Below are 20,440 nucleotides of genomic sequence, written 5' to 3' on the forward strand. Positions count from 1 at the left end.
AGGCGGGGCTGCCAGCATCACTAGATGGGGCTCCTGGATGAAGCAAGATGCAGTTGCAGTGAAACAGAGCAATGTTATGTGATGGCAGAAACGTGTTCTTCATTACTGGGGCAGACTGAACACAGAAATGGGCAAGACTGATTTAAAGAAAAAAAGAAAAAAAAATAGAAGGAAAAAAAGTGCGTAAGCCATGCTGTCAGAAAGAAGGATTGTGTCTGGACTGCCTGGGGTCAAGTGATGGGAAATATAGTCATATTTCACATTTCCATTTCAGACACTTTCCAGCCATTGGAAATTTACTGCAGTTATGTGACTCTTAAATTCCAAAATCCTTTAGAACTAACCTTGGGATCAAGACGTTCTCAGATTTTTTATTTATTTTTTCTAATCCTGAGTCAAAAATATTTAACTTTTGGAAGAGCAATGTCAAACTTGTACCTTTTATGAGTCAATATATATTTAGCTAAATCACAATGGCTATACTATATTTTTTTTTGTCATGCCAAATACAGTGTTTCTTCTTCAAAATAAATTTTTTAATGAAAGCCATTTCCCTTTATCAGTGAAGAATTAAGTCCCTGTAGGGATCCTTTGATTTCTTCGCTGTACAAAAGGTAGGGCACAGGGGATTTTTAATTTCATGGTTTGCTTGGTATTTCAGAGGCAGTGAACGGTAACGTTTAAATCAGCTGATAGTGAATCAGAAATCACGACATGTGTAGGTTCTGTCAAGTGCTTCAAGTGCTTTTTACCTTACTAATCCCTTCTGATAGGATATTATTTATACCCCTTTTGAAAATGGGGGTAAATCCTCACAAATAGCAAATTCACCACAACTAGGTAGAAGATTATCCATAAGTTAAAGAACAGAAATGGAAGGGATTTTTCCGAAGTACAAAAACGGAGAGGATTTCTTCAGGACTGGTGCTTCTAAACCATTGCCCCAACTCCATGGTGTTCAAATCCAGTGCTGGGGCTTGGGCCAGGCTGGTACCTTAGAAAAATCCCTTCTGTTTTGTTATCCCCAACTCCGAAGTTACAGGCACTAAGTTCACATTAAGTGTCACATTAAGTTGTCCTTGATGCCATGGGCTGCTTTTAAAAGCAATTCACTTTTCTCTTCAAACTCCATCCTGACGGTTGGCTAGGGGAGGGGATTTTTAAATGTCATACAAAGCCTAAGTAGCACTAATTAGAAAAAGAGTAATGATTTCCTGAAGAACTTCAGACTAATTCCAAATTAGTAGAATCTGATTCTGGGGCAAATTTCTGCAAAAAATTGAGCAAAACAAAAGCTACTTTAAAGGTTTTTATTTTCAGAGATAAATGTGTCAAAGAATAACATAATACTAACTTGAGACCATGACTCAGAAAATGGTTTTGATAAAAAGGTATTGAAATCCTAATAATAAATAGTTAAAAACCAAACAAACCCAGAAAATATTATATGTGGACAGTTACCCAGAAAAACAAAACAAAACAAAAAAAACCTCCACCTTTTAACAGAAATAGAACAGAAAAAAAATTAAGTATCAGAATGGGTACAAATACATTTATAATTCAGAAATTATTTAGACTTCTATTGCACTCCATATTTTTATGACTAATTGACATTTAATTACCTTGTGATTACTAAAGCATTTAACTTCGCTTTCTGTGCTTTCCTTGAAGCTTACTCAGTGTTCCTTTGTGAAATAGAGGATAAATATTTACTGGGTTTTTAAAAGCTAGTTTAGAAACTTCTGCTACTTCCAGCAGCACTGGGGGGTCTGATTTGGGTCCCGGGCTGACTTCTGGCCACTGGTTTCTGTGTCCATGGGAGAAGAATGAAGTACACCCCTTGCTTGTTCTGGGGGTTTTCAGATTCTAGATCATTTTCAGCTCCAGCCCATGTCTCCTGCTCCCAGGCTGCAGCAGGTCACTGTGGGGAAGGAGGACGCCGTGCGCCCTGGGGCTCTTTGGCTGCATTTTGCTCTGGGGCTGGGAACGGGCCCTCATCCCACGCTGCCTGCATCTTTGGTTACCTCCATGCCTGCCTCCTTGGCTCTGGCACAGCACCGGGGTGATCCCAACATCAGTACCAAGCTTCAGGAGCACCTGCTGGAAAAGGGGGACCTTCAGGCTTGCAGCTTGTGGAGCCCTGAAGCTGGGATCTTGCAATGCAGTGTAACCTTCAGGCCAGCCCGTGGCACTGTGATTGACACGTTGCTAATAGAGGATTATAACTTCAAAATGAGAATAAGCGCTGGGAGCAGATGAGTGTTTAAATTACAAACAGCCTCTCTTTATGCAAATGTCCCAAGCAATAAAGAACAAAGAGGATCTCATCCCTCTCCCGCCCTCTGAGAGTGTGGAAAGTGTGAGCAAATTGTTCCTGCACAGAAGGGGAAGGTTTTGCTCTCCTGCTCTGCGGGAGCAGCGGAGGAGAGGCTCAGACACAAGGCTTCCCTGGGGTCTGCCTTGGGATGGGGCAATCCAGTTCCTTCCAGCCCTCCTTCTCCCCATCTCCGTACTCTTCTTGTGATCCAGCACTGGATTCATTTGTTCGCTTGCTGCTCTGGAGAAGGCTCGTTTGCCTGCAGAATCTGAGGACTGTGGAAACGCAGCAAGAAGCTGCCAAAGCCCATAACTCCAATGAAAGAACAGGAAACAATAATTGGATTAAAAGGCAGCTTGTGGGAGAGCCCCTTCCCTCTCTGTTACGTTGAAATAACCACAGCGCATGAGGAGGGCGAAAGCACGCGGGCATCAGGAGGGAGCACAAAACCCCGACGTGCCTGTGGCAAAGCCTTTCCTGGGGCGTGCGACCCCCTCGTGCCCCTTCTCAGGCACGGGGCCAACTGTGGCTGCTGTAGCACCCAGGGCAGCTGTCGTGGGAAGGTCTGGGGTGGAATGGAAATGAAAGCTGCCTGCAGACGAGCTGGTTTGTAAACCCAGAGTCTGCTTGTCCTCGGAGCCGTGCTGGTTCCATCATTTCTTTTAGGACTGGTAGGAAAGGAGCTTCTGAGCTAGCTAAACCTCGGCTATTGGTGAAGGTTTGAGCCAAGATCCATGCCTGAAAAGGGACCTGGAAATCTCAGTCTCACCTGGGAACGTTCTGCTGGCCCTCCTCTTCTTGGCACTCCTCCCTTCTCCACCGGCGGGAGGGATTTACTCCAAGAATCTGTCGGCAGCCCCTGGGTTTGGGGCAGGAGGGCTGGAGGGGCAGAACGAAAGCACAAGGCAACAGCAAAGCTTTCTCCACCTGACGTCTGAGCATCACTGGTTTAACACCACTACTTCCGAAGGAAACTTTTATCCTAGCAAAGGACACTGCTGCATGGCAGTGCTGTTTGTCACCAGAAAACTTTGTACCTTCACCTGATGGAAACGCTGATCTGGCAGGACAGCAGCTCGTTTATTTGCTGCCTACACAACTAACAGCAACAGTTCTACTGATGGGAGGAGAAGATGCCACGTTAGGAAGGTGGTCATCTGGAAAGGTGGCTTTCTGCATAGAGAATTTTGATTGAAATCAGATTTTGGGAAGTAGAAGAACGAAGTTACGTTCAAAGTTACATCCCACTTCCCCGTGAAAATGGGCTTTTGGAGCTTTTGTGTCTGTTTTGTTGCTTCCAAATTGCAAAGATGCTGTCCCTGCAAATATTCTTGCCGTTCTGTATGTGTGCACTTGAAAGGTTGCCAGTAGGGGTAGGGAGAGGGGGAAAAAAATCAATCAGAGTTTGGGTAAAATCCATAGGTGGAGAGCTTCAGCGCTGCTGGGTCCCAGGGGAATCCAAATCCCACGGGCATCTTTGATAACCTCAGCCGTAATTATTATCGGGAAACATTTTGCTGTTGGGAGCAGGCGAGTGTGTCTGGGAGGAGCTGGCGTGTATCCAAGGAATTTGCGTGCCCCCTTATTATCGCAGTGAATAGAGTTTGTGCTTTCTTACTGCGCTTCACAACATTGTTGACCGAGGCACGGGGAGGCCCACGGGCGAACCAGGAACCTCTGGCCACCAGCACCCTTAGGCACGTCTTTCCTCTCCTTTGCCACGCACCAGGCAAGAGGTGGAAGGCTTCAGGAGGTCTTTTTTTTCATGGGGAGTGTTACATCTTTTCATTTTTCTCACCGAAGTACTATAAAACACTTTCTGATTTTATTTATTTATTTATTGGTAGGAAAGCTAGGCATTTTAGAGTTCTTTTTTTTTCTTCTTCCTGTAATTGGGTATTTTTTACTCATTTCTTAATCGATGGTATTTCTAAATGTGAATACGTTCCATTGTAATTTTGATTTACAATAAAATGTTTTAATCCAACCTCATTATTTGTCCCAAATGATCATCTTCAGCAGAAGTTTTTTTTTTGTTACTTGATACCGTGATATGTCTGTGTGAAAATAGAGAACTGGAAGTCATATAAATTTGAGTGAAATGCCAGTGATCCATAACAATAATAAAAAATCCAAAGCACAAATTCCAAAAATGTGCAGTGTTTTTTCATTAAACATGAAAATCAGTTTTGTGTAAGTAGTTTGCCCAAAGCAAACATGTTGAGATGAAAAGGTTGCAGGTAGTGCTGAGACCAGTTAGAACTAAACTTTCACAAAGCAGATATTAAAAAGTAGCAGTAATATTTTAATTTTGATAACCAGAAAGTCTCATGCAAACCCATAGGGACGTAAAAGGTTAGAAACAGAGCAAAAATTAAACAACAAAACTTGTGCTAGTACTCTCTCTCTTTTTTTCCCCTTATTTTGTCATCCTCCCAGCATGTAAACACTCCCATCTAATCCCATACCTTCTGTTGTTGCTGTAGTGAACCTGGTAGGAAAACAAAGTGAGAATTAATTTAATGTCCCGCTGGTAATTGTGCCCCACCTCTGTTCCTCTGTTGTCTGAGCACCGCGGTGTCTGTCTGCCTTCCAGAAGTGCACCGAACAGCATGACTCACATCTGGCACTTTTTTTTTCCTCGTTCCCTCCTCTGCGTAATCATTCTCAGCTGAATGATTTGTTAGGAATTTATTATTCTTATTTTTAAATAATTGCGCGTGTCAGGCTAAATGGTTGCTAGGAAAAGGCTAGCCCAAATAAAATCCTCCTAGAGTGGAGGAAAATGAGGTTTGTGGGGGTTATTATGTCTCGTGGGAGGTAGTACCCTGCTCTTTGGACAGCACCAAGGGAAGAGGCTTCCTGCACCCAGGAGCCGTAGAGCTGCTCACCGGGCAGCACCCAGCCCTCCAGCGGGCCATGGGGCAGCAGAGACGTGTCATTGCATCGCCGCTCCTGGAGGTGAGGACCGAGGCCAAGGGTCTGATGTGTGCCGTTGGAGAGGGCAGCTGGACGTGCTCGTGGTGACCCAGCACTAGCCACAGCAGTTGCCATGCTTCATCATTTGCCTTGATGGCAACTGATGGCAACCCTCCAGGTCCCTGACGGTCCCTGGAGCTCGCTAGGACTCACGCAGCTCACCTCCAGTCCTCCTTTGCTCACCTTAACTTCGGTGTTAAACTTTAATTCAGTGACCGTGTTCAGAATTTGTGTTTAGCCAGTGGGAAATGTTGGGCTTGGGGACTTGGAGGGAATTTAGGCTGGTTTCAGGTGGCCTTAGTGCAAGTCATGTTGTAAGAAGCAATCCTTTAACCAGCACTACAGGTGAATTACAATTATTCTGTAGCTACTCAATACTCTTTGCGCTGAGGCCTGATTCTGCTCTCATTGAATTAAATTCATCTCTATGCAAAGGATTTTGCTCCTGTTAAAAGGAAAGCCTGTTCCACCTCGGGATTTTGATGGTATATTTAAATATATATATGTATGCTTTTTTATTTAAAAATGCACAGTATATGTAAATGAAAATTTTTGATGTCACCTGTGGGGTCTCGCAGAAGGGACAGATCCCAGATAATCATATCCCCAAACCTGTGCCTCAGCATCCGTAGGTGTCAAATGGGGAAAATACCTCCCTCACCGCACTTTGGTGGGGTTAAATTTATGATTGGTCACAAAGGCAGAAGCAGCTGTAGAAATGGAATTTTGGGGGCGTTCAGTTAATTCATCACTCTGAGGTTTATCACTGCTCTGAAGGTGTTTCTCTCCACGCACGTTGTTTTGTCCCTCGCTCCTACGACAGCTTCATTTCCCCAGCAGAGAAACATTTACAAGTGTTTCAAGCTCTGCTTTTGAGGGCAGAAATTCAGGAAATTGTTTCTGCCAAAATAAATGCTTTGATCTATCATAAGAAATACGAGTTGGGTTAGTTAAACATTCATGTGACAGAGTTTTTTGTGGATCGGATAGTGTATGTGGTCATCGTTGATTATGTGGGCTACAAAGAGATTGGGGTGATATAATTTTTTATTTTTTTTTTTTACCAGCATCTAAATAAGCTCATACGTAATTGACCCTGTTGGCAGTACCAGTTCTCCGCAGAGCTCCCTCCTGTAACAGGACAAGTAGATTCAGCAACTTTTTCTTAGTGAATAATAATAATTTTATTGTTTTATAATATGAAGATTTTCTATTATAAAAATATAAATGAAAAAAGATGAGGTCTCTCCTAAGTAGCCGTGTTGCTATCCCTTATTCACCATCTGCTAGCTGCTGCTGTACCCGGCTCTTGGTGCCGTTTTGCCCTGGGCTGGATTTATGCTCATTCCCAGGAGGGCTCTGAGCTCCGAGGCACTGCTTGAAGCTGCTGTGCTGGCTGAGTTGTTGTTCGCTTGTGGCATTGCTAAAATGAAGCCCCTGGTGCCTCCCTGGAAGGTCGCAGGGAGAAAGAACGAGTGGCATGAAGGGGTGGTAGCGCCGTCCCTGCTGGGCTCTGTAAGCGTTGGACCCTTGGCTTGAAGTGGTCTTGACTTTTTGGATCTTTGCCCTAAACCAGGCTCTGCTCCCCGCTGGCACCAAGCGGATGAGTCACGGCCACGAGCAGGATTTGGGCTGGGGCTGCTTCTTTGTAAGGCCGAGTGGTGCCCGTGCACAGGGCGATGCGTTACTCCATTTCTTTTGCTCTGTGCCTTTTGTGCATTCTCATGGATACCTCCGTTCCTCATCCAATTTTCCTAGCTGTTGGAAATAGAGGGAAAATCAGGAGCTTAACCTCAAATGCCCCGTGAATATGGTATTTTTTGATTAAAGCTCTTATGAATGCGATGAAAACCAATCCATCTTTCTTCAGGCTATTGACTTTCCTGTAAAGAGCAATGCAGAGCAGTGTCCTTCCTTCAGAAATCTTGGAGGCAGTTTAAATGCCACCCCCAGGAAGACCTTGTTCTCATCTAAGTGTGATGGTTTTCTGACTAATTTAAATTTATCCTTATTCAGCTCCAGGTCTGCTACTCAAAATAGAACTTTTCCATAGGTGAAAGTTTCTAAATGCTGAACTGGCAAGAGGCAGACTCTTGCCAGATTTTTAAAAATTATGACTCTCTTTAAAATTCCACTTTAAAAATTAATATGAATTAATTTCATGATGATATTTCTATGCAAAGTGTCTTTCAGGCAAGTAGTGTCTTTTCTGCTTATGCTCTTCCCCCTCCCTCTGTATTACCCTGCACCAGCACACTCCGAAATTCTGCGTGGCTGGACAAGATGCAGAGATTAACGCTGCCTTCAGGTGCATGGGCATCTTCAATGCTGAGGTCGTGGGCCTTTTTCCATAAGAAATCTAAAAGCCATTTATAACAGTTCATGGTTTTCTTCTGTTAATTTTTTAAGGATGATTTCATGATTTTCTGATGTTTTCTCTACAGAAATAGAGCTTATATTTTCCTTTTTCTCTCTGTTTTTTACATTTTTGTCTATGACTTGCTGTATTAAAAAATGTGATTTTTTGCGGAGTGGCCACTTCAGTTAGGCTCCAAGTGTTTCTCTGCTTGTATTAGCACCAAAGTGTGTATATATATATATATATATATATATAAAGATGTAGGGTGTTAGAAGAAGAGGTTATTTTCCTTGCACAACAAAAGTGGCATCTTGAGTGCATTTTGGGATCCTCAGTGAGCCCTCCTTGAGCACAGGGCACTGTGGCTTCCCTAGGCCTGCTTTGCTACCACTTTTCAGCTGTTGCTCGACTTCTCACACTAGTGGCAACGAACCCACCTGCTGGTGAGCTGAGGGTGAAGTCAAGGAAAAATAACATGATTTTAATAAATTGTACCAAGTAGTTCAGCTGTCCCAAGGGAGCTAAGCTCTTATTTTCCTTCCTGATAAAGAATCCAAGAGGGTTTACTAATCTACATGTGCTCAGCTTCATCAGGAACCTGGGCTAACACTATGTGAAGGTAGCAGTTGGTCTGCTCAGCTAAGACTGTGGCGTGTGCCTTTGAATCCACTGTATGGTTATTTAAACAGAAATGTCGTGCTTTTGCTTTCTAGGCTCTCCATCCTTCCACTCTTACTGATGCTGTTGACCTGAGTTCCTTGTGTGCTTGTCTCCACTCTACCAAAGTGCAGAATTTGACCTGTCTCCAATCACAGCCCTATGACCCTTTCCTGGTCCGTGGGATGCTGCCTCCAGTACTGTCTGGTAAGTCTCCTTTCTTCCAGATTCAAATCCTCCTTAAAAACTCACAATACCAGTGAAATGTTGATAAGGAATTCCCAGGGAAATCCGCTTTGGAAACAAAATGTTTTTCACTTGTTCATCATTTTCTTCATAAAGCTGAAGGGGAAAAAAAGAGTAAAAGTATTTTTAGCTTCTTGCGTGTAAAACTCGAAACAAGCTGAGATGCATTTTACTGTGGACACATGCAGAACAGAAGATGCTCTATATTACCTAACAGGTTTAAATGTTCCTTTTGTTGTATTCTGCTGATTTAGGTTGAGAGAGAGCTACACGTGAGTTTTAATTTTGTTTGATAGAAGGGGACCAGAAATGGGAGAGGTTACCATTTATTGTGTCTTCATTTCCTTGCATTTCTGACACAGCAACTGGCATTTCAGTCTGGCAAAAGACTTTGAGAGACTAGCCAAACCATGTTTTCTTTGCAAACATGGTTTTAATGTGAACTGGTGGTTGTTGGTTTTTTTTTTGTTGTTGTTGTGGTTTTTTTTTTTTTTTTTTTATAACGCTGGCTTTCAACTATGATTTTAATGTGAACTTCATCCTTCCTTCCATTTTGATTTCAAGATTTGCTGTTGGAGTTTTATAGTGTTCGTTTTGAAGCTGTCTCTCCCTCTCTTAGAACTTAGTTCTCTCCCTCCCTTACTTGTTTTCATAGTTGCCATCTCAGATGGTCACCAAGCAAAGAGCACATAGGCTTTTGACCAGGTGCAATTTCTTCTCATAACGTTGGATTTACAAATACTGACTGAGGAGAACATCACGTGCTTGTTGTCTGAGGTCAGCCTTTGGTTTCTTACATTTCCTCTTTGTGTGATACTCGGGTCTGTAGAGAGCTATTAATGTGAATTGTTTGGACAGCTGCTGTTGAGCTCACGCAGTGCTCATAACTTCACACAAACTTCTATTAAATATGTCAAAATATCTGGATGTAGCAAGCCTCTGGGCCACCCCTTGGTGGGCCCAGCAATTTCTTTGGTCTGGGAGGTGTCTGAGAAGCAGGTTTTGCCCTGCTAATTTCTGAAGGTGTGAGTTTTGTTTAAAAAATCTCAGCAACATCTGGGAATCTCTTATGCCCAGGTGAAGTGGGAAAGTTGTTAACCTTGAGTGAGCAGAGTTTGCTTTTTAAAAAATGAATCAAAGGAATGTGTTTTGATACATTAAAAAATGCATGTCATATAACTGCTGTTTCTGTGCCTGCCAAATCCAAGAACTGTTCAGGCGTGGGAAAGTGCAAAGAGAAAAAACAATAAAAATTACCCAAGCCTAAAGGAAATATTAGGAAAGGAGATGAAAGAGAGCCACCCGGGATGCCCATGAAACAACTGTTTGTCATCCCTTGCTGCTGTTGCATGTTTCCTTAGAAAGGGAATTTATAGATAAAGGAAAGATTGCATGAATAATGTGCTTGGTCACTGTTTGTAACTCTCAGCTTGGGGCCAAAGGCTCTCTTTACGGGGAAGACGCGGTGCTTTCTTGCAGATAGCAGGAATTCTAGTTCATGCATCTCCTCTGCAGATCTGCTACTGCTTTAGTGGAAGAGTGGTAGCCTTCGGTTTTAGTGAGGAGAGGCATCAATGGTCACAACAAATGTGGACAGAGGTAGTGTGCTTTGGAAAAGCATTATAGCTAGGAGAAGATTACAAACAATGGAACTAGAAAAAGTCTGGAAATGTAGCACCAGCTTTGTACTGCTAAGGTAACGTTTACGATACAGTGAGCTTATGAAAAACGTCAGGATTACAGCATTTGTCCTTGGGCAGCAGTATGGGAGCTTGGGCTGTGGCCAGGATGACATCTGCAAGTGTCCAACATATGTCCAAAGCACTTCGTAGAATAGATGTTGTGCTCTCCCCCCAGCCTCCCAACAACTGTGCCAGCCAAGTGGGAATGGAGGAATTTTACAAGATTAGCAGACTCTGGGCAACAAGCAGACAGCTAAACTTGTTTACCTTTAAAGCCAGCAATATGATCTCTAAATTAAATTTACAAGATTTATCACATCTAGGAAGGTTGGTGAAAACCAGAAAAGCTAGAGGAGAGGAGAAGCAAGAAAGCAATTGGACATGAGGGGTTTTCTCTCTACGGTGGTAAAATGTGCAGCTCAAACCACGGAAATGGGATTAGTGCTGGGTCCCCAAACCAAACTGTTCTGAAACACAGAGGTGTTTAATATATTACAATCAAAATGCAATATCTCAGGACAACGACTCATCTTTTATCATGGAGGAGTCAGACGGAAAGTGCATTAGAAGTTGGAATTTGTCCCCACTGGGGGAGCTGCACTGAGTCATGGTGATGTATGGGATCTGTGCAAAGGGAAGAGAAAACATATTCTCCCTATGATTTATCTGTTGCATAAGCTCTGCCACTTTCCAGCATTTCTCTTCTGTTGGCTGCAGCCAACAGCAAAGAGAGGTTCCCCCGGGCTCCTTTGCAGTCTGATTATACTGGGGTGGCAGTGCGGAGGAGCTCTGTTAGGATTGTGGAAATATGTTTGAAAAGCAAGGAGAAACTAATACAAAAAACAAATGCCAAGAGAAGCTGATCTGGGAGAAGAAATGGCAGATTTGACGCGTTAGATTCACTTGATGCCTTAGTGTATAAAGCTGACGCACAGAGGGGTGGTTGGATTAAGCTCCTCGAGTATGTTGTTTCTTCACAGCCAGCTTTCAGGGCATCCCATAAAAGAACCCTGTGCCAATCTAATTCCATGGGGAACTAACAGGGAATTCGGGCTGTGCAAGACCTGGCTGCTGCCGGAACAGCGTGGGTCTGTGACCAGGCTCACGAGAGGTGCAGAGCGTTAATGGCACATTTATGTCTGTATAGCTACAACCAGAGCTAGACTCAGGACAGTTGAATAAAACTAGTTTCCAGAAGCAATGAATTTATAGGATAAGGTAAAGCCTGAAAATACTTTGCCTTTTGCTTCTAGTATGGTGCAGTGTAGTGGCAAAGTAGAGAGAGTTTCTTCTTGCTGACTCTGTACCCCGAATCGCGATGGTGATGCTCTTCCTTTCTAAATCTGCCGAGCATTTGGTGCTCCTGATGAAACTCACCCTGTCTTTCCTTCTGTGATCCCCTACACCATCAATTTCCACTGAGGAAATTTGTTTCCATCCAGTTATACGCCTCTGGTTTTTCTTTGCTGATTCTTGAGTAACATCTACAGCTAAGCCAGGAATAAAATCGTACTCTCAAAACTTACCTCACACACTTTGAAAAGGAACTGATTACAAATTTGTTGGTGTTCCTAGGAAATCTGGGAACGCCCTAAGAAAGAGCTATGAACTGTTTTCCCCTTTAACTGCTGGGATCTTCTTAGGAATTCTATCATATTTCATTTTTATTGCCTGTTACTAGAACTACCCAGGTGGCATATTGAAGAATACTTGTCAAAAATGTTGCATTGTTCTTATATCAGGAATAAATGAAATTTATCTCATAACCCAATTGCTTTTTCTGAAATTAGTATAGATCCAGGCAAAGAGGAATCAAAGAAAATGTATTTTCTCATTTATTTCATTAGCATTCATCATCTTTCTTTCTTTTTTTCCCCGTATATTTATTCATTGAAAAAAAAAAAAGATATTTAGAGGCTAGTAAAGACCATCCTGGGTTGTTTTTCTTTTTTCTTTTTCCTTTTTTTTTTTTTTTTTTCCAGGAGTATTTTGGTTAGCTGAGGTTGGCGAGGAGCCACATCCCCGCAATCTCTCTTGCATCTTGATGGTGGGGTGCTGCTCCAGGCAGGCGCTTCATTAAATTCGCGTTGACAAATGCTTGCCACCTTTTCAGGAGCTCCCCGGTGATTGAGGAATCCCAAGATTTTTCTCACCAAGCTTCAGCTCTCCGAGCACGTCTGAACTGGTTCCTGGCTTCGTGCTGGCAGGCGCTTTCACAGATAGCCGGGATTAATTGCCCTCCAACACGTCTTTTTCTCTTTCTACCCACTGTAGAGGGAGCCTGGATGACAAGCCTAGGCTACATACTTCATTTTTAAATGCTTAAAATCAGATGAGATGAATTCTATTGTCTAATTTCTTCAAAGCTATTTGCTTGATTTTCCTCCCTGGCTGCCTCTGGCAACAGACTGTTTCACATCAGCTCTCCCCTGCACGAAGAGATTCTCTCTCAATTCCTCCAAGGCTTGACCTTTCCCTGGCTTTTTCGTTTATGCCACCTGCTTCCCACATTTGACACAGCCCGAAGTAGTATTTTCCCGTCTCATGAATTCTCTTTAGAGTTATGTTTTACATCAGTCACCTCCAAGTCTTCTCTCTCCCGACAAACACAGGTCGTGTTTGCCCAGCACTTCCAAGCGAGGTGCCAAGCTGCTGAAATCAGCCTCGCATTGCCTAATTCCAGCTTCACAGCAACATCTTCAGGGCCAAACTATGGGGATCGATGAAGAATTTGACTGGGGGGAGGAGAAGCTGATTAATGCCCTGAGCTTGCTCAGATGCAAAGAGTTAAGTTGGTCTTTTCCCTGCTATGAGAAAAGCTTTTACTGCCTTGGGTGGGAAGAGCGAACCCGGTAATTTCTTGTCCCATGTTATCAGGGTGACGGCTCTCATTGCACCATGAAAGCTGCAAATTCATGGTAGGCAAATAAGAGAACTCTAGCTTTTGTCCAGAGGGAAGCTTTGAATCTGCCAAATACTTGGGAGGCAACAAAGCCTGCAGAGGGCCTGCACTGGGGCTGATTTACAACTACTTTTGGGCACGGTTTTCCCCTCTTCCTGGTCCTAAGCTTTATTTGCTTTGGGATAATACCGCCGTGTATGCTTTGGTTTGACATTTGCAATGCTCCTCATGCGAACTGGCCCAGCAGCAGCCCAGGGACAGCGCACCGTGAGCTTACAAGGGCTGCCGGGGGTGTGTGCGGCTAGGGCAGCATCATGTGGGTGGGATTTCTCCTCCCCGCAAGGTGGGAACCGGATCAGTTCCTGTGCAAGGATGCTCTGGAGAGCTGTCTGAGGCAGAATGATATTATTTTTGCTTCAGTTGTCCTTTTTTTTCCAGCAAATTCAAAGTATTTTAGGGTCATGCTGCCCAGTTTCATGCCTTCAGGCGTTTTTTTCACTGAACGATGCTATTTGGTTTATTATTTATTTGTCTGGCTATTTTTACGAAAAGCTGTGAGAATATGTATAGTTATATATATAGTTCTCCCCTCCTCCCTCCCCAGGCTCTTTCACAAACGTAAAAACCAGCTAATATAATTTTGTTAAAAGGCAGAAGTAAAGAAAACCCATGTGGGGGTAAAATTTGAATGTCAGTCTAGAAACAAAATATTTTGCAAAGTGTGAAAAGGAGATTCAATAATGGGAATTGATTTTTTAGGGTCGCTATAGGGGATGCTATGGCAAGCCCCCATGGCAGTGTGGGGAAAGAAAATACAGAATAAGAATGCAGGTAAAAAATCTCGGGCAGCAAAGCCAGGTGTGTGTGTGGGGGGGGTTAGAAGCAGTAAACCCCCCTTTCAGCTGTGTGGTGCAGCATAAGATGAGGTACTGCAGTGGTCCAAAGAGAGATGCTGCTTCTGCTAATATCTCAGAGTAAGGTAAACTATGCAGCAGGAGCTGGCACAGCTTTCGTATTTGGCTAGATATGGCACTGATGTATATTAGGAAGGAGTTTCATGCAGCGGGGCACTGTAGGGAGACAGTTGCTTGTGATTTACTCATCGTGCCAAACTTGGTTTGAGGCTTATTTTTAAAAACCCTGCGTAGCTTCTTTTCCCTCCCTCCCTCCCCTGTGCTGAGCAGCACTAAATGCTGTTTGCCACTGAGGACATTTAAGCTAATTTCTCCAAAGTGCTGACGAAGCAGAACACACTTTTAGTGCCATCACAACACCTCGCAAGCTTGCTTCCTTGACTGCATTGGTAAAACACTGACCCGAATAAGTTCAGACGCCAAGGAATGGACGGTGCAGGCGGTACCCCTGAGCGACAGCCCAGCTGCTCGCGGGTCTTGCTGGCCAAAATGCCTTCGTTACGAGGCAGCATTCAGCCGACGGCGGAGGCAGGCAGGAAAGCTCAGCCTCGCTGCGTCTACCGCTGTGCTTTTGCCCCAGTTGATCCCACGGCGCCTGCCAAGATAATTGGCACGCGGGTCGTGTTCCTCCTGCTGGGAGCTCTGTCATTACGCAGCGGGTTTCCAGCGAGCGGGGAAACGTGCGCCTCGCGTGTCAGCACATTTACGCGCTGCGCCAGCACGGGGCTGCCTGGCTGCCTCCTGGTGAGGGGGGGGGGCTAAAAATTTTAGACTGCGAGGGAAGGTGGGGGGCAGAGCACGGTACTGGAAGGCAAGGAAACTGCTGTTCTCAGAGGTCGTTCTTACCTGCAAAGGGGGCTTTTTAAAAGACTTTTCAGCTAGGTGCTGTAAGTGCTGCGAAAAGCAAAAGCTGGAAATTAGGACCCAGTGATCATTCACCACTCTGGAAGATTCCTGATGCGTATGGGTCAACATCCACGTGCTGCCAGCAGTGAAATCACACGTGTCCGGGCTACCAGTGGCTGGGACAAGCTGGCTGATCCCCACCCAAAGTAGCCCAAATCAGAGACCTGTCAGGTCTGTCTCTCTGAAGAGGAGATGGTTCTGCGGTCAGGCTTGAAACTAGAGTCTACTGTCTCAGGCAAGAGATCTCTCCAGCCGAATTCTCAGTTTACTTTGATCTCTTGTTCAAGTGTATAGAAATGCCTCAGCTCCAGCCTGAGGCATCTCCTGCTAGTCTAAGCCACTCTGCAGCTCAGTTATTGTCTTCTGGGTTTGATCTGCAGCATACGGTGCATCTGGCATCTTTAGCTCCTGTGAAAATGCACAGGCTGTCCACTCCCAAATTAATCTTTTTTTTTTTTTTTTTTCCCCTCTCTCTGTCTCTCTCCTCCACCCTGGATATCTCTTAACCCTTGCAGTCTTGCCACTGTAGCTAACCCCAGCCCAAAGCCTTCTCCGGAGCAGAGATCCCTCTGTCCCAGCTGCTGGAGCGACTCATCTCAGTTCTCATCTGCAGCAGCCTTTCTCTCTGCACACGTTTATGATGGTGACCAAGTTTTTTTTCTGTGTGAAACATTCCTGGCTCCTTTCTGCCTCTCCCTCTTGCCTCCTCTTGGTGAGGATGCTCTATGTACAGAGCATGTCCCAGCGAGAATCAGGCTGCGTGCTGGGTCCCGTCAGGCAGTCAGTAGCTGGGGACAGGGATTGAAGCATTTGGGGAATTTGCTTTCAAATGTCTTAGCAACAGGGGTAATTTAGATCTAATGAAATAGATTTGGAGGAGAAAGGATGTCAGCTCCATGGCACGAAAAGTCAGCTTAGGTCATGTACTCAGCACTGACTTCAGGATGACTCCACTGACAGTCCAGATGGCTCCGAGCAGGAGATCCTATGGGTTTAATGGCACATGCTTGAGAAATGGGCTGCTGGAGGAGTTGCTGCGTACCTGAGCTCTGGACTGAGTTGGACTTTGCTGGGGCCAAAGAAGCGTGGATGAAAAGCTGGTGGCACAGCCCCTCCTCCTTTCCATTGAGCACACAGCAAGGCAGTAAAACCCTGTGTTTGCTTGCAGAGCCGCTGTGCTGTCTGCACGTGACTTGTTGTGTGAAGTGGTTTAAGATGCACCTCCGTGTCAGAAGTCTGTTTCTTCCCTTGTGTGACCCGCTTTCCCCTCTTCTGTGCCACACACAGGAAGGTGTCAAACACCTACACCTCGCATACACGACAGACATCAACGTGACAGCACGTGTGTGAGCGATCCCTGGCCTCTGTCAGGAGGAACAGGAGTCGTGGATGCCTTGGCTGAAGTTTCTTCATCCTCCCCAGAGCCCAGCCCGTGCACTGTTCCCAGTTCTATTTTGCTAAGAAAGCGCAGGATCGATGCTTTTGACTTGTCGATATTCTTGTCCAGCTCCTTTTTTTTTTTATCTTGCTCACTCTTATTGCTCTCTCCACTGTGCCTGTTTTATTTTTGATGCTCTTGATTTCCACCTCTGCTCCTTTGTGGCTCAACCTTTCCACATCTTTAAGTTCATGGCCCTCGTTCTGTGTGTTTGATACAGTTTTAAGTAGCTTTATGGTTTCTTTTCCCTCCTCAGACCCTCCAGAATTGATATCACTCAGTCAGGTCATAACTTTTTTTGTCCTATGGATCCCAGCTCCACTCCTCTATCCTGTTATTGTAGTTAAGGTCCCTCAGTCCCAGAACTATCTTGCTGCATCCCTGACACATCTTCTGCATGTCTTTGTAACGATCCTTTGTTAAACTGCTGTCAGCAGCTGAATGTGTTTTCAAATATGCCTCAGTGTTTCTCCCTCTCTGTCTGTTGTTGCTGAAGCTTTCCTGGTGAATTCAGCCTCATGCCCTGGGTATCTGAGCAAGGAGAACAGGGGCGCTCTCCTCCCTGTCTCTGATCTCAAGGAACTGGCTTGATGAGAAATGGAGATAGGAATTAACACTGATTTCTCCAGTGCCAGCACCATGACCATGGGATCATCTGTGCTACTGCATAAGGCATTGCTTTGCAGTGAGACGAGCCTCGACAGGTGCTTATTGCCATGTTGGCAGCACATCTGAACTGAATAATGACACAAAGATGTAAAGAGTAAATAGCTTTATTCTCCTGTTAATTTGTTCTAGGCAGCATGATGCTAAATTCTGGCACAGACTGCAGCAAATGAGAGAGACTCTTGTCATTGGTATGTGATAGTCCTGTCTCAAAAAACATGGGGACAATTGGGCAAACGCTTGCTAAATGTTGTACAGCTCTGTTAGATGTACCCCTAAGCTAAGAAGCTTAATGCTGTAGGGTTTGGTTGATTCCTTTAGTAGATTTTCATTGAAAGTTTTGATATTTCATCTTTTTTTTTTTTTCCTCAAAATGGGACAGAAGTCCCCTAATACCTGCATTTTTCAGAGGGTTCAAAAAAAAATATCAAAAATTCCAATCTAGGATTGTGTTGGTTTAGGTTATTTTAACATTGACCCATGTCTGTAGAGCTGCCATATGTTAGGAGCAGTGGTTCCTAAACCTCCAGATGTCTGCGTTGCCCTCTGTGAGGGAGCGTCCCCAGCCAGACGCGATGCACTGAAGTGATTCAAGCAGAAGAAATGTCATTGTGTCGTGGGAGATGTAATCCAGCCAGGTAATTTCAGACATCTGCAGCATTAGGGCTGCAGCTTTCTCAGAGTTCTTTGAGAGCTTGAATAGAACTATATTTATGGTGAACTTACTTGAATTGAAGCATTTGCATTTGCTTATACAACTTGTGATGACTTGACCTGAAACAAAATACTTAGCTCTGTTCCTTAGGAAAAAAAACTTTTTTTTTTTCCAAAATTTATTGCAGTGTTAACAATGGCATTAGGAGAAGTCTTGAGAAAGAAAATTTCTGAACTGTAAAGATAAAGAAACAAGCATTTAAAAAAAATGAGGTATTTCTGTGGCAACTAGATCAGAGAGAAGAATATTATCCAAGAAGGCGTATTACTGGAGGGGAGGTATATGGAATGGCAGAATTGTAAAATGGTGGAGGTTGGAAGGGACCTTTGGAAACCTAGGGCCACCTCTGGGAGACACATTCGGGGTCACATCCACTTGGGTTTTTAAGATCTCCAAGGACTGGAGACTCCACAACCTCTTGGGCAACCTGTTCCAGTATTTGATTCACCTTTCAACGTAAAAGTTTTTTCCTCTATTTCGATTTGTGGCTGTTGCCTCTTGTCCTGACCCTGGGTACCACTGAGAAGAATTCGTCTCTGTCTTCTCTACTTGCCCTGTCAGATATTTAAACATATTGATAAGCTCCCCCTGAGCTTTCTCTTCTCCAGGCTAAGCTATCCCATCTCCCTTAGCCTTCCCATGCACCAGAGGTTCCAGTCTCCCTTAGTAGCATCTAAGGCCCTTTGCTGGACTTGATTCGATCTGTCCATGTCTTCCCTGTCCTGGGTAGCCTTGCACTGGACACAGCACTCCGCTGTGACACAGCACTCAGCACCAGCGCTGAGCAGAAGGCAATGATCACACCTCCCTCGACCTACTGGCACCCCCCTGCCTGGTACAGCCCAGGCTGCTGCTGGCCTGCTTCGCCACGGGGACGCCTTGCTGCCTCATGGTCAACCTGTCTACCAGGTCAGTGATGTGCGCTGCATGTTTTAGCGTCTTTCCATTTAATTTGTGTCATCAGGGTTTCATCTGGCTGCTGGAGTAACCGTGGAGACATTGTGTTTGCATTAAAATGTTCCAGTTTATACTGAGTATTATCAGATTGCAATTTGAAGTGAAATGGGCAAAAGCTGATTGAAGGGCCAAGGCAATTCTCTCCCTCATCATCTTCCAGAATAAGCACTGCTGTTGTAAGCTCCAAAAGCACCTGTGAATGAAAGAACGTTCTTAAATTTTTGGACGGCTTCCAGCATCTGTCTGTGGGGAGGATAATCTTTCTGTGAAGAAGGGATGGAAGCCTGTGTATGTACAAGGGTGACATTAAACTGAGTTACCCTTCTACTCACATTTGTTAATAACCCATTGCATATGTTTTGGAGACTTAAAGGCCCGATGTGAATTTCTTCTCGGGTAAAGGAGCCTCTTGCAATATGGCTTTCTGGGCCCTAGAGACAAGCAAATCTTCCTCAAATATTTTAAATCATTGAGGATATTTGTTTCCAGCTTTAGTCATTCCTATCACTCCAGCCTTGTTTTTACCCCAGTGTCTGTTTCATGTGGCAGGAGGGTGAGACAGAGGCACATTTGTATCAGAACTGAGATGTCTCAGCACAGCATGGAGTCATGAGGGCTCGCCTGGAAGCATCGTGGATGCTCTGCACAGCGGTGGGATCATAAGAAAGCCTGCCTCTGAAGTAGCAAAAAGGGCTTCCCAAGCTCCTTCAGAGACAGTTCATTCAGCTTATTTCCACACTGAGTGTGGCTATCAGGAGTTTCCCTGAGTAAAATTTCAGAATTGCAGCCTCTTCAGCAATCCTTTCCCTCTCCTGTCATTATTGATAACTGGCTGTGCTGAAGATGTGAAAATGACTGCCTAACCTTTCCTCTGCCCGTGGCAATCCTCAGGCGCTCCCACATCCCCCCCTCTCCCGATGTCACCAGAAAAAGCCTATTTTGTGCTCAAATGAAAAAATCCCACCCAGCAACATAAAAGTTTCTTTGCCGTGGAGGGTCAGCAGTAGGTGGATTACACCCTGAAAATCCCTCGGCAGTTCTTAGAAAATAGGATTTAGATCTTTGTATAAAGGCAACTTTTATTAAGCAAACTGCTATCCAGTTGGCTCCCCGGAGTGCTGAGCTAGGTGAATTTAGGAAGCTTTTAGCTGGGAAATTGGAGGGACACGGTTATCTGTCACAGGCTTAAAAACCCTGCCAGTGTCCCCAGGGATGATGCTTCGATACAGATGCAGGAAAAAAAAAATCCTTATGTAGTCAAAGCAGCGAGGAGAGGAGAGTGGCTACCAAATGATAATATTTGCATCTAAAATGAAAAGGGAAGTCCTCGTTTTATTGTAAATCTCTTGGATAATCAACTAGGAGAATCTAAAGCCTTTTAAGCACTACAACCTTCTGTATTTACCTATATGGTGGTTTTGTATGTGCTGGTTGCTTTCCAGACCGTTGGCAGTAACATATTACTGCAGGTTTAAGAACAAAATAGGTAACACCCTTGTTTTGGAGGGCAACACTGAAGGAAGGTATGGCCAATGCTTTGAGAAAAACTCTGTGTGTGTGTGTGCATGTTGCATATTGCAGACCAAATGTCTGTGAAGGATGAGTGCACAGGGCTTCTTGGGAAGGCCTTGTGAACGTGGCCTTAGTCTGGACCGGTTGTATTCCTCTGGGTAATGTACGAAGCCTGAGGGTTGTTGTCTTT

The 20,440-nt window shown here is 44.5% G+C and overlaps 1 long non-coding RNA gene across 2 annotated transcripts in view; it reads left to right on the top strand.

Moving 5' to 3' along the window:
* The window catches only part of LOC310881485, a 157,599-nt gene that overhangs the window by 51,529 nt on the left and 85,630 nt on the right, over positions 1-20,440 (top strand). Inside the window, exons 2-3 of one of the 2 annotated variants that reach the window (XR_014572413.1) lie at positions 8,369-8,519; positions 9,214-9,335. This is a non-coding gene — a long non-coding RNA (uncharacterized lncRNA). The remainder of the gene's footprint in view (positions 1-8,368; positions 8,520-9,213; positions 9,336-20,440) is intronic. The other variant, XR_014572414.1, reaches the window with a different exon arrangement.

Source organism: Anser anser, assembly GCF_964211835.1.
Source record: "Anser anser genome assembly, chromosome: 14".
Taxonomy (NCBI): Eukaryota; Metazoa; Chordata; class Aves; order Anseriformes; family Anatidae; genus Anser; species Anser anser.